This window comes from Bombina bombina, chromosome 1 (assembly GCF_027579735.1).
Source record: "Bombina bombina isolate aBomBom1 chromosome 1, aBomBom1.pri, whole genome shotgun sequence".
Lineage (NCBI taxonomy): Eukaryota > Metazoa > Chordata > Amphibia > Anura > Bombinatoridae > Bombina > Bombina bombina.
In genome coordinates, this window is record NC_069499.1 from 11,472,282 (window position 1) to 11,487,172 (window position 14,891).

The 14,891-nt window shown below is 39.0% G+C and overlaps 1 long non-coding RNA gene across 1 annotated transcript in view; it reads left to right on the forward strand.

Moving 5' to 3' along the window:
* The window catches only part of LOC128635920 (uncharacterized), a 57,049-nt gene extending 42,440 nt beyond the window's left edge, over positions 1-14,609 (forward strand). The window contains exon 3 of the long non-coding RNA XR_008398617.1: positions 14,517-14,609. This is a non-coding gene — a long non-coding RNA (uncharacterized LOC128635920). The remainder of the gene's footprint in view (positions 1-14,516) is intronic.
* Positions 14,610-14,891: the final 282 nt, after the last annotated feature.

The window sequence follows — 14,891 nt, forward strand, 5'->3', positions numbered from 1 at the left end:
ACCTTTTAAAGGTACTTTTCTTCATCTATCCATCTACCCAGCTCATTAATGTACAATTTTGAATTCACAGAATTATTTTTGTTTGCACATTTACAAATATGATTCTTTAAAAAGTGACCTCTTAATTTCTAAAAATTTTTTTATCATGCATGTCACACACTGTTGATTTAAGTGATGCAAGGTGCATAAATGTTTCCTCCTGTGAGTGTTTCTGTGGGTGTCTGTGTTTATGTCTTCGTGCTTTGGTTTGTGTCTCTATGAGTGTGTATGTATTTTTTATCTGTGGGTCTCTCTGTGGGGGGGGGGGGTGTATGTCTTCGAGCTTTTTCTGTGGGTGTCTCTGTGAGGGTGTGTGTATGTTTTTCTTTGTGTATTTTCTCTGGATGCCTCTGTGAGGGTGGGTGTGTATGTCTGTGTTTTCTGTGGATGTCTCTGTGAGGGTGTGTGTGGGTATGTATGTATGTATGTCTGTGTTTTCTGTGGATGTCTCTGTGAGGGTGTGTGTTTTATGTGGGTATCTCTGTGAGGGTGTGTGTTTTATGTGGGTGTCTCTGTGAGGGTGTGTGTATGTCTTTGTGTGTTTTCTGTGGATGTCTCAGTGAGAGTGTGTGTATGTATGTCTTTCTGTGTTTTTTATGTGGTTGTCTCTCTGTGTGTGTATGTCTTTCTGTGTGTTCTGTGGGTGTCTCTGTGTGTGGGTGTATGTCTTTGTGTGTTTTCTGAGGCTGTCTCTGTTGGTGTTTCCTTGGGTGTATGTGCAAGTTTGAGTTTGTGTGTGTGTGGCCATTGTCTGTTCCTTTTTAGGACATTTTGACCTTACTACTAATTATTCACATCTTTCTACAGACTTTGAGACTAACAAGACCTTTCCGGAAGTAACCAATCCACCATTTAACCTTTAAATTATTGTTTAGGCAGTTCAGGGCCCTTCCTTTCAGCCACTGCATGCTGTTGTCATTATTTAGTTGGCATCTTCCTTTACAAAAAGATAATCAGAACTCCATATTTTGTTTTCTAAATCTCCTTTTTTTTATTTACAAAACTATAGTTTACCTTATTACTTGTCAGGTCAATGTAAACAAGTGCTGGGTGTCTGTGTCTGAGTGTGTTTCTTTGCGTGTCTGCTAGAGTGTCTATATGGGAATCCTTATGTGTGAGTTTGTTTGTGTGTTTCAGTGTATGAGTGTGTCTGTGTGTGTGTATGTTACTACCTTTACAACATTTCCAAGTTTAAATAGACAATTAAGAATAAAGTGCATATACGTTTGTCACTTGGTCAAAAATTGCACATGTCAAAGGAGGGGGGGGGGGCCCTGATCAATGGATGAGTCAGGGGCCCCGAAATTCCTAGTGGCGGCCCTGCTCACAGGGTGTATTGGACATTGAGAAACATGTACATCAGCAGGCCCATTTATCAAGCTCCGTACGGAGCTTGAAGGGCCGTGTTTCTGGCGAGTCTTCAGACTCGCCAGAAACACAAGTTATGAAGCAGCGGTCTAAAGATCACTGCTCCATAACCCTGTCCGCCTGCTCTGAGCAGGCGGACAGGAATCGCCGGAAATCAACCCGATCGAATACGATCAGGTTGATTGACACCCCCCTGCTGGCGGCCGATTGGCCGCGAGTCAGCAGGGGGCGGCGTTGCACCAGCAGCTCTTGTGAGCTGCTGGTGCAATGTTAAATGCGGAGATCGTATTGCTCTCCGCATTTAGCGAGGTCTTGCGGACCTCATCAGCAGTGTCGGATCAGGTCCGCAAGCCCTTTGATAAATGGGCCCCTAAGATTCTGTAGTCTTAAATACATTTTTTATTGAAAAATGAAGGTGTTATAGTCATTTATAAGAAAACATTTTTGCCCATATCGCCCAGCCCTACTTTAAATGCTCCCTAAAGCCCTTTTCTTTCTAATGACATGATGAGTCCACGGATCATCTAATTACTATTGGGAATGTCACTCCTTCCCAGCAGGAAGCGGCAAAGAGCACCACAGCAAAGCTGTTAAATATCACCTCCCTTCTTTCTTTAAGCAAGATTTAATTATTTTTTTAAGTAGTGCAGGATTGTGCTGCTTTGTTCTGGGGTGTAGCCGTAGTCCACATCAGTCTCTTCAGTAGGGCAGTGGTGGCTTTAGAGCAATGGGAACTTGTGGGACATAATTCTCACTGCTCCTCCCATGTAATTTATGCTGCCCTAACTCTGTAAGCCTGAGTAAAATTACTCATTCTTTTTTTCTTTCCACAAGGCTATGTGAGGGAGAGGACCTCTCAAACCTGGTGAGCTGCCTTGCTGTCGGGCAGATTTGTGAGGTAAGTGCTGACTTATTTCTGGGAAGGTGAAACACTCAGAAAAAGTGGGCACTTTATTTCAAACACATAAATGTCAAAGGGGCCAATTTAATGTGAAGGCACTTTATATAAGAAGGGACACTTAAACTCTCCTATACTGGAGAGGATTGATAAGACAGCCGTTTAAGCAGGCACTGGGGCTAAGGAGACTTTTTAGGCTATGGTGGTTTCACTTCTCCCGACGGTTAAACTTTATCACATCATACCGACCGGGAGATTTTGGTTTGGGAACGCCCACGATGGGCGGAGCTATGTGAGGCGGCAATCTGGGTTGCGCGCCACTTTTACTTCACTTTAGAGGTAGAGTTTTTCAGGGTCTGGCTAGAAACGCTTGATTTTCTGAAAGCATGCGTTTCTAGGACTGGAAAACGGCTCACTTCTTCTGCTGCTGGTTTCCGGATCATTACCTAGAGGGAATTATCAAGCTCCGGTGTAGCAGATCAGGTAGGCACCTCAGCAAAGAAGCTGAGGTGTAGAGGTGGTGTTTTATTATTATTATTATTTAAAAAAAAGTAAAAAAAGTTACGGTATAAATTTAAAGGGACAGTAACATTTTTGTTATTTTAATTTTTATTTAAAAAATCAAGGTTATAATTTGATCCATTGTGAGTCAGAATGGACCAAGAGGCTTTGCAAAACTTGTCACTTTGTGTTTTGATGCCAATGTGGAACCACCAATCCATTTCTGTTCCTCATGTATTGAGAGAACTTTAAATTATAGACTCTTTTCTGAGCCAACATTTTCCGCCGATCGGCCAGAAAACTACGTCACAGCCTGCTCGCATTGAATGCGCATGCTCGGAGTCCAATATAAGCACGGTGATGTCAGTCACGCGTTCACAATTCGCGCATGCGCATTCCTGACGATAATTTGCTGCCAAGATTTTCAGCGTCCTAGCCAAACAGTTTGACGCATGCGCGTTTTCAATAGGGGATGAGAAAGTTCGCATGCGCATTTATACGCCGATCGCCGATTAGCGCATGCGCAATAGATCACAAAACCGTGAACGAGCTTTCAAGCCTACGTGTAGAGCGGTTGGGACCGCTCTATACGTAATGAATACAAAATCCAGGAAGAGGAGGGTGGGAGGAGTAAAGCCAAGAACGGTAGGGAAATAAATAATAGAAATATAAACGATTAGATTGAAGTAAACGGAAAAAAAACATGCGAAAATGTTATATTTCACCTATAGATTATTATGATATATTGCAATGAGGAATAATTTACTTTCACTTTAATTAATCTAAATAAATATTCCAGAGGAATATATAATAATAAGACTTAATATAAGTGTATCTGATAGTGTCATTCTTCCATAAACTATATCTAAATAAATATTCCAAGGGAATATATCATGAAAAAGGTGTATCTGAGAGTGTCATTCTTCCATAAACCATAAATCATATGCTACTCCTATTCTTCTGGATGTTGCGATTCTTATGAGGATCTCATAAATATATTCATATCAACTATACTATAAATAACATATGCAACATTACCTAGATAGTATTAATGTATATCCAAATAATATAATATATTAGTCAAGTATATTAGATGAGTGTATAAGGATATAGCAATATAACCTAGTAATGACATAATGTGACCAAATATGTGTTAAAGTGTGTGTTTAAAGAATATAGTTAATAATTAATAAAATATCTTATAATGTGATAATTAAAAATAATATAATCCATATGAGTATTCACAAGTGATGTCGTAAGTGTGTATTAAATATAAATGTATATGTGAAAGTGTCTAATAGGGTGCTGTGTAGACTACATAGACCTGTTTATAATGTAGGAAATTAAATCAATTAATAAACTTATATGATGAGAATAATAGATCATCAGAGGTCAAAGGCTGCTAGGTCTACGCACTCATTCAGACCCTCAGGAACTAGAGTATGTAACTTATGTATCCAAAATGTTTCTCTACGGCGTAGAGTGAGCATAGGATTGTGACTATTTCGTGGTACTTGTTCTATAGGTAATATATGGACTGATTTTGAGCCACCTTTATGCGCATAAGCACAATGCCTTGATAAGCTATGTTTGAGGAATTTTCTTTTGATGTTATATTTGTGTTCGCTCCATTTCCTCTTAATGGTTCGGGAGGTGCGCCCTACATATTGGACCCCACAAGTACAACCAATTAAATATATTACGTACGTTGATTCGCATGAGAGTCTCTTGGTGATCTTAAATTGTTCACCCGTTTGATAGGAACAGAAAGTATTGGTTCCATTTGTCACCACTTTGCACATATTGCATCTTGGCTTTAGACATTTAAAGACTCCATTCTTGGGCGTAAAATTGCCCAAAAAAGTCCTATTAGGACCTGTAACTCGATTCTGTTGTGGTACTAAGTAGAGATGAAGATGACTACTCTAAAGGTGAAGTTTACACTTATAACCGCACTAGCAATAGAAGCAATGATAATCACCTTACACATAATACTAATAATAGAAGAACTCAACAATATCATGATAACAATATGAAGAACATGTCCAAACATACCTTTGAGAATTATAATGAAAACCAAAGGAGACCCAAACAGAATTATGCTAATCATAGGAATACTAACACACACTATAAACCCCATCCATTTGAGTCTAATACCTATAGAGACAATAAACAACATCAGGTTTCCTACAAGACTAGACAGGTTGACCGTTCATATATAGGATTTAATGATACAAATTCACAAAGAGGTAATAATAATTACTTTACCTCAGATAGATTCTATAACAATGGGAATTATCAGTATAAATCTAACCACTCATATGGGCAAGACTATAGGAACAAACCCATGGAACACAACTATGAGAATGAACAGAGAGGCGATTTTAACCAACATCGCTACTCTGGTTCTCGTAATCATTCAGATCATCAGCCTTCAAGATTGACTAATCAACACTATGTTGATAGTCCACAAAATTCTCGCAATCACTTAGATTATCAATCTTATGGAGGGAACAATCAACATTATGTTGGAAGTCCTCAAAATACTACATCTAATAATCACCATGAAAGACCTGTTTATAAAGAGAAAAATAGTCATCATCTCCCAAAGCCTTCTGAACACTTACATCAACCTAACATTAGGAATAAATCATTTGAATCAGATAACAGGTACCAACCACTGATTATGGAAGGTTATAATAACATGAGCAATCCCCCTACACCATATGATGAAGGAGTTTGTCATACTCCTTTTTTAGATGTGGGCCACAACTCACAGCTAGAACAGTGGACTTTGTCCCCCGACCACCACGACAAAAAAGAACACACGGAAACGGGGAAATAGAGGAAAATCCTCAACCATCAAAAAAGAAAAACTGTTAAATTATAAAAAAGGGATACATAATCTGTCTAATTTTGAACTATCAGATGATGAAATTAGAGTTTTGGGAAAGGGTCTATCATTCAGTCCTTCAAATAGTCCCAATATGTTTCAATTGTTTGTGGATGTGAATAATTTCACAAGAAAACTATCGTTGCAAAAATATTTTGCTGAGAAACGTCTTAAAAACACAAATAATAGGCCTATTATTGTGGACTCTATGAATGAGCGTTTGACTGATGGTCTAATCATGTATGAACCAGATACTCTTCTGCAACAACTGACTGAAAATTACATTCATACTGATTTCAAGCCAAAATCTAATTTTAATCCACCTAGAACCAAAAACTCACACATTTCTATCTTTCAATCTATGGTGTTAAAAGATCTTGAGAAACTTTCTAAAAAATCTAAGTATAAAAACAACTTGAGTCCTGGTGAACACATTGCCCTCAAATCTCTAAGTAATAACAAAGACTTAGTGATCCGCCAAGCTGATAAGGGCGGAGGAATAGTCCTTCAGAACATTACTGATTATATTCAGGAGGCTAATAGTATTCTCAACAATGCCAGCCACTATAGGACATTACCTAGCAATCCCACATCTGTTTATCAGAAACAACTACTATCTCTCCTCTCTGAGGGTTTTGATGAAGGCATTTTGACTAAAAAGGAGAAAGAATATCTATATCCTAAAAATCCAAGTATGGCCTTTTACTATCATCTTCCTAAAATACATAAAAATTCTTCTAAGCCTCCTGGTCGTCCTATAGTGGCTGGCATTGATAGCCTTACTGACCATGTGTCTGCCTATGTGGATTAATTTCTACAAAAACATGTGATCACTTTACCTTCTTTTATTAAAGATTCCACTGATTTAATAAATAAGTTAGCTAATCTGGGGATCACCAAGACTGACCAGAATCCGTGGTGGATCACAAGCGATGTCAGCTCATTATATTCAAACATCCCACATGACAAAGGATTGAGAGCGATCCAGTCATACTTAGCATCTGACATTTATATGCCTGTCAAACAGCAACAATTTATAACTGAGTTAATTCAATTTATTTTGCACCACAATTATTTTCTCTATCAGGGTATGTATTATCTTCAGGTTAAGGGGACGGCCATGGGCACCAGATTCACACCCAGTTTTGCCAATTTGTATATGGGCAAATTTGAGGAGACCCATGTATATGGATCTCCTATGGGTGCGAGTCTGGTGTTCTATGGCCGTTATATAGATGATCTGATCTTTTTGTTTAAAGGCTCATATGAGGAAGCTTTAATATATACCAACTCTCTAAATTCCAATGAATTTGATTTGGAATTTACAAGTAATATTCAGCCCAGTATGATTGAATATTTGGATTTACTGTTATATTTTTCTGCAACTGGTGATATCATGTCGGAAACCTTTTTTAAAAAGGTAGATTGTTACAGCTTCTTAAATTACGGCAGCAATCACTATCATTGCTGGAAAAAGAACGTCCCTTATGGGCAGTTCAGACGAATCCGACGGAATTGCAGCACAATAGAAAGTTACAAAAAACAGTCTGCGATTATCAGAGATAGATTCATAGAAAAGGGTTATCCCCCTGATTTAGTACAGAAAGGATACTCAAGAGCTCTCCATGATGACAGAAATAAATATCTGTCACAAGCTAAAATGAAGGACAAAACTAATAGAGAAAGAAACAATGAGTCATGTAAAACACCACTTTTTATCACAGGCTACAGTAGTCGATACCGAGAAATTAATAACATCATTTTGAAACACTGGCCTATTATACGTGATGTCCCATTCCTTAAAAATTGTATCTCTATGAAACCTAGAATAGTCTATAGGAGAGCCCCTACACTTAAGAACAAATTAGCCCCAAGTAAGATAGTGAGAGATAAAGTACCACAACAGAATCGAGTTACAGGTCCTAATAGGACTTTTTTGGGCAATTTTACGCCCAAGAATGGAGTCTTTAAATGTCTAAAGCCAAGATGCAATATGTGCAAAGTGGTGACAAATGGAACCAATACTTTCTGTTCCTATCAAACAGGTGAACAATTTAAGATCACCAAGAGACTCTCATGCGAATCAACGTACGTAATATATTTAATTGGTTGTACTTGTGGGGTCCAATATGTAGGGCGCACCTCCCGAACCATTAAGAGGAGATGGAGCGAACACAAATATAACATCAAAAGAAAATTCCTCAAACATAGCTTATCAAGGCATTATAAAGGTGGCTCAAAATCAGTCCATATATTACCTATAGAACAAGTACCACGAAATAGTCACAATCCTATACTCACTCTACGCCGTAGAGAAACATTTTGGATACATAAGTTACATACTCTAGTTCCTGAGGGTCTGAATGAGTGCGTAGACCTAGCAGCCTTTGACCTCTGATGATCTATTATTCTCATCATATAAGTTTATTAATTGATTTAATTTCCTACATTATAAACAGGTCTATGTAGTCTACACAGCACACTATTAGACACTTTCACATATACATTTATATTTAATACACACTTACGACATCACTTGTGAATACTCATATGGATTATATTATTTTTAATTATCACATTATAAGATATTTTATTAATTATTAACTATATTCTTTAAACACACACTTTAACACATATTACGTCACATTATGTCATTACTAGGTTATATTGCTATATCCTTATACACTCATCTAATATACTTGACTAATATATTATATTATTTGGATATACATTAATACTATCTAGGTAATGTTGCATATGTTATTTATAGTATAGTTGATATGAATATATTTATGAGATCCTCATATGAATCGCAACATCCAGAAGAATAGGAGTAGCATATGATTTATGGTTCATGGAAGAATGACACTCTCAGATACACCTTTTTCATGATATATTCCCTTGGAATATTTATTTAGATATAGTTTATGGAAGAATGACACTATCAGATACACTTATATTAAGTCTTATTATTATATATTCCTCTGGAATATTTATTTAGATTCATTAAGAATATATATTTAGTTTTATCATTAAGATATAGCACTTTAGATCACTAGAAATGTATATGCATTTATCACATACATTATACATATCACTATGTTATTATTTGTATATTTATTATGTTTATGGCTTATATTGTAGATCAATTACCGATCGCCAATAATGTCTCTCACTCTGACAGGGTTGTGTATGTCGACTGTGGGTGGAGCATGGCCGTATGACTGTTATAACATGGTCTGTAGCGAGTATGGTACTGATTTTTACAGAATGATAGGGCTAACTAACGTCCCTTGATGGAATAAGCCAATAGCTAACCTCATCTATCGGATCACATTATCCTATTACCAACAGCGTTCTCATATGCATAACGTGGAGCTGAATAGGACTTTGGTATCCATGGCAACGCTAGTGACATGCGCACTAGCGCTGCACACATAACGTGGAGCTGAATAGGGCTTTGGTATCCATGGCAACGCTAGTGACATGCGCACTAGCGCTGCACACACGCCACTTAGAAGTTCAGCTGGCGCTTGAAATAAAACAAAGTAAGTGATCTTTTATACTCTAAATAAACAGAAAGCTTGTTATTATTTAAGTAGGCTTTTGTCCTCAATATGAGATCGCAAGTTAGCTTAACACCAGATCCAAAAGTTGGATAATTTTCGGCTTTAACACAAACGCCTAAAAAAAGAAATAAAAGTGCACGGACTCCTAACTCGTAATCATATTGGGGCAATGCCAGTTAGGGATGGCATATCAAAAAAGAAATAGCAAAACAAGTAATAGAGTATAAACGACCAAGATGTATAACATATACACACTCAGTTCAGATATGGTATAGAAACAGTGATCATCTATGATTAAGCTGTTTACCATAAGCTTCAATGGATATAAAGAAAAATACAAATCGTTTTTATAATTCTGTATTTATTTATGCTGTCTAAATATGTCTGTGATTAATCTATGCATTGCAAGTTTTGATGTGCATTTTTTGATTTACAACATATAAATTGTGTTTACATTTGTTGACAAAATATATCAGTAGCTAGGATACTAATGATGTCATAGACTACACCCACAACAAGTGTTATCAATTATGGTAATTGGTTTGGTTAGGTATATATAGCAAGTGTTTGTAAACTATTTTATTATGCCTGAGGAAACAATCTGGGACTGAGAAACGCGTCGCAATTATCCTACATTTTATTAAAGTGATTTTAACTTTTACTAAAACACTTGCTGCCTGAGAATTGGTTATTTTCTGAGGACATTACTGACCTATAGACCAACAAAGAGGACTGTTGTATGCTGTATGCCATGGTACTAAGTCTGTTGGGTGACTGAATTGATCCCAGCTTGCCTCTATAGCATCATTGGAGATGCTTCATCAAATGTGAGTCTAAATTTTATATCTTACTGGTGTGGTATTATTCTAGCCATACAATACTAGGCCATATAGGCTTTAATGTGCTTTCTATCTTATACAGACCCTGTATCAATTCGGGAGGTCGGTCTGCTGGGTGACTGTTATAGATCCCAGACTGTGTCATTTGCACCATCTGAGGTGCTTCAATACAGGTGAGTGCAATTATCTAGCAGATTTATCATTCTCTGGAACCTGCAATATTGGGCCATGTGGCACATCTGTTCTTGTTTGTTGTTTTAGATTGCTGTAATTGGATCCTGGCCTGGACCACCACAGATTGCTGCCTCTGTATTCTACTATCAAGATTCATTATAAAAAAGGACATTACACAATTATTGTACCTTTATTTGATATCTATCTCCTCTGGGTGTTATGCAATAGTCTCTTGATTATTGTGTGTTAACTCTACCTTATTTTGTATTCATTTGTACCAATAGGTGTATTACATGGTGTGATATTATATCTATCTATCTATATATACCATATACCCTTATATAGATTTATCTGTATATGTAGCATATATTTGAAACTAGTTTTATCTGTAAAATTCACTTAGTGTGTTCTCAAGGGCGCCCCCTATTATTCTTTTGTAACACTATAGTTGTAGTTAATCCGAAGAAATCCAGTAAGCTAAACAAATATTTTGAGGTACCTTCCTCGGTAGAGGTTTTTCCAGTACCTGACCGAGCTTCTGAGATCATTGCTAAGGAATGGGAGAGACCGGGTATCCCTTTTTCTGCATCTCCTTTATTTAAAAAGATGTTTCCCATAGCGGACTCTATCAAGGAGGTTTGGCAAACAGTACCCAAGGTGGAAGGAGCTATTTCCACTTTGGCCAAGAGATCTACTATTCCCATAAAGGATAGTTGTGCTTTTAAAGATCCTATGGATAAAAAAAATTAGAGGGGTTACTCAAGAAGATGTATGTACACCAAGGTTTACAATGGCAACTTGCTGTGTGCATTGCTACCGTCACTAGTGCGGCGGCATATTGGTTGGTTTGATGCGTTATCTGATACTATCAGGACAGAAACTCCCCTGGATGAGATCCAGGATAGGATAAAAGCCCTTAAGTTGGCTAATTCCTTTATTACTGATGCTTCCCTACAGGTTATCAAACTGGGAGCAAAGATTTCAGGTTTTGCTTTACTAGCCCGCAGAGCTTTATGGTTAAAACCTTTGTCTGCGGATGTGTCATCTAAGTCTCTAAACTTTTAGCAATTCCTTACAAGGGGAATACCTTGTTTGGACCGGTTTTGACGGAAATAATCTCTGATATTACGGGAGGAAAGGGTCATCTTCTCCCTCAGGATAAGAGAAACAAACAAAAGGGACGTCAGAGTAATTTTTGTTCCTTTGTAAATTTCAAGGGAAATTTTTCCGCTTTTTCTTCCAAGCAAGAACAGTCCAAACCTTCCTGGAGATCCAATCAGTCTTGGAACAAGGGAAAACAATCCAAAAAGCCTGCTATTGAATCAAAGACAGCATGAAGGGCCTGCCCCCGATCTGGGACCGGATCTTGTGGGGGGCAGGCTTTCCTTTTTCGCTCAGGCTTGGGTTCAAGATGTTCAGGATCTCTGGGCAGTGGACATAGTGTCCCAGGGATATAAACTAGAGTTCAAGAATTTTCCTCCCACAGGCAGGTTTCTGCTTTCAAGATTATCTGTAGAACAGACAAAAAGAGAGGCGTTCTTACACTGTGTACGGGACCTCTCCGACCTGGGAGTGATAGTGCCTGTTCCGATGCAGGAACGGGGTCTGGGGTTTTATTCTAATCTGTTTGTGGTTCCCAAAAAAGGAGGGAACCTTCAGACCAATTTTAGATCTCAAGAGTCTAAACAAATGTCTCAGAGTACTGTCCTTCAAGATGGAAACTATTCGTTCCATTCTTCCTTTGGTCCAAGAGGGTCAATTTATGACAATGGTGGATTTAAAAGACGCGTACCTGCATGTTCCCATTCACATGGATCATCACGTTTCTAAGGTTTGCATTTATAGACAAACACTTCCAATTCGTGGCTCTTCCTTTTGGCCTTGCCACAGCTCCCAGAATTTTCTCAAAGGTTCTGGAATCCCTGTTGGCGGTGCTCTGATTGCGGGGCATTGCAATGGTGACCTATATAGACGACATCCTAGTCCAGGCGCCATCCTTTCAACAAGCAAGGTCCCACACGGAAATGTTGTTATCTTTCCTGCGATCTCAGGGATGGAAGGTAAATTTGGAAAAGAGCTCCTTAGTTCCAATGACAAGGGTAACTTTTTTGGGAACCATAATAGATTCCCTATCAATGAAGATTTTTCTGACAGAAGTCAGGAAATCAAAGATTTTCGATTCTTGCCTAGTGCTTCAGTCTGCTCCTCGGCCATTAGTGACTCAGTGCATGGAGGTAATCGGGCTGATGGTGGCGGCAATGGACATCATCCCGTTCGATCGTTTCCACCTCAGACCTCTGCAGTTAAACATGCTCAGTCAATGGAATGGAGATTATGCGGATTTGTCTCCACGAATACAGCTGGAGCAGGAGACAAGGTATTCTCTTCTTTGGTGGTTGTCTCAGGATCATCTCTCCCAGGGAACCTGCTTTTGCAGACCCTCTTGGGTGATTGTGACAACAGACGCCAGCCTTCTAGGATGGGGAGCAGTCTGGGGCTCTCTAAAGGCTCAGGGAACTTGGACTCAGTCAGAGTCAGTTCTGCCCATAAACATTCTGGAACTGAGGGCAATCTTCAGTGCTCTTCTGGCCTGGCCCCAGTTGGCCTCGGCCCGGTTCATCAGGTTCCAGTCGGACAACATAACTTTAGTGGCTTACATCAACCATCAGGGAGGAACGCAGAGTTCCTTAGCCATGACAGAGGTAGACCAGATAATTCGGTGGGCAGAGACCCACAATTGCTGTCTGTCAGCAATCCACATCCCAGGGGTGGACAACTGGGAGGCAGACTTTCTGAGCAGGCAGACCTTTCACCCAGGGGAGTGGGAACTCCATCTGGAAGTGTTTTCCAGCCTGATTCTCAAATGGGGTCAGCCGGAATTGGATCTCATGGCATCTCGGCATAATGCCAAGTTTTCAAGGTACAGATCGAGGTCCAGCGACCCTCAAGCTGTACTGATAGACGGCCTGGCGGTACCTTGGACCTTCAGTCTTGCATACCTATTTCCTCCGTTCGCTCTTCTTCCTCGGGTCATTGCTTGAATCAAGCAGGAGAGGGTGTCGGTAATCCTCATTGCACTGGCTTGGCTTCGCAGGATTTGGTATGCAGACCTGTGGTTTTCTCGGGAAAACGTAGGGACAGAAAGCTACGGCTACCTCTCTTTCTTTTTGGCTGAAGAGTATCATACGTTTTGCCTATGAAACTGCTGGACAGCATCCTCCAGAGAGAGTTACGGCTCATTCCACAAGGGCTTTTGCTTCCTCATGGGCATTCAAAAATGAAGATTCTGTGGAAGGCTGCAACTTGTTCCTCTTTTCACACTTTTTCAAAATTCTATAAATTTGACACTTTTGCCTTGGCTGAGGCCGCTTTTGGGAGAAAGGTTCTTCAAGTAGTGGTGCCTTCCGTTTAGGTTCCCTGTCTTGTCCCTCTCTTATCATCTGTGTACTCTAGCTTGGGTATTAATTCCCAATAGTAATTAGATGATCCGTGGACTCATCGTGTAATTAGAAAGAAAACAAAATTTATGCTTACCTGAGAAATTTATTTATTTCTTGACACGATGAGTCCACGGCCCGCTCTGTTCTTAAGACAGGTTGTTGGTATGTTATAAACTTCAGACACCTCTGCACCTTGTTGCTTCCTTTCTCTCCTTTACTTCGGTCGAATGACTGGGGTGGGAGGGAAGGGAGGTGATATTTAACAGCTTTGCTGTGGTGCTCTTTGCCGCCTCCTGCTGGGCAGGAGTGATATTCCCAATAGTAATTAGATGATCCGTGGACTCATCGTGTCAAGAAATAAATAAATGTATCAGGTAAGCATAAATTTTGTTTTTGTTTAGGGAAGCTTATCACCCGACTCATTAACAAATTAATTTAACATAATTAATAGTTGCCCCCATCTATCTAATCACTACTATCATTCTCACCTTTGCAGTCCCCACCTCCTGTTACCCATCCTCCTACCCATCTAGATTGTAAGTTCCCACAGGAATAGGGCCCTTAATTCCCCTTGTATTTGTCTGTAAAATTTTGTCTATTGTATTGTTTCTCCGTTGTACTTTTATCTCTGTACCCATGGGCAGAGCTTTATAAATAAAGAATAATAATAATAATAATAATAAAATCTCTGTAGTATCTATGCTGGGTTACGGCTGTAGGTAGATCAGACATGATGTTATCAATCAGCTTGTTTGTGTTTTTCACTTACTGTCACTTAACCACTGTCTTCCACAGAAAAAAATATGGCTGAAGGAGACCATCTGATCTCTGTGGATTATGAGGTGTTTGGAAAGGTACAAGGAGTTTTCTTCCGCAAGTACACTCAGGTAACTCATGTCAATGAAATGCAATAAGGTGGTGATGGTTCTGTTACTGACTTTACTTGTTTATAGATGTAAATCTTCTGTTACTGACTTTACTTGTTTATAGCTGTGAGTCTTCTGTTACTTACTCTACTTGTTTATAGCTGTGTGTCTTCTGTTACTGGATACTTGTTTATAACTGTGTGTGTCTTCTGTTACTGACTCTACTTGTTTATAACTGTGAGTGTCTTCTGTTACTGACTCTACTTGTTTATAACTGTGTGTGTCTTCTGTTACTGACTCTACT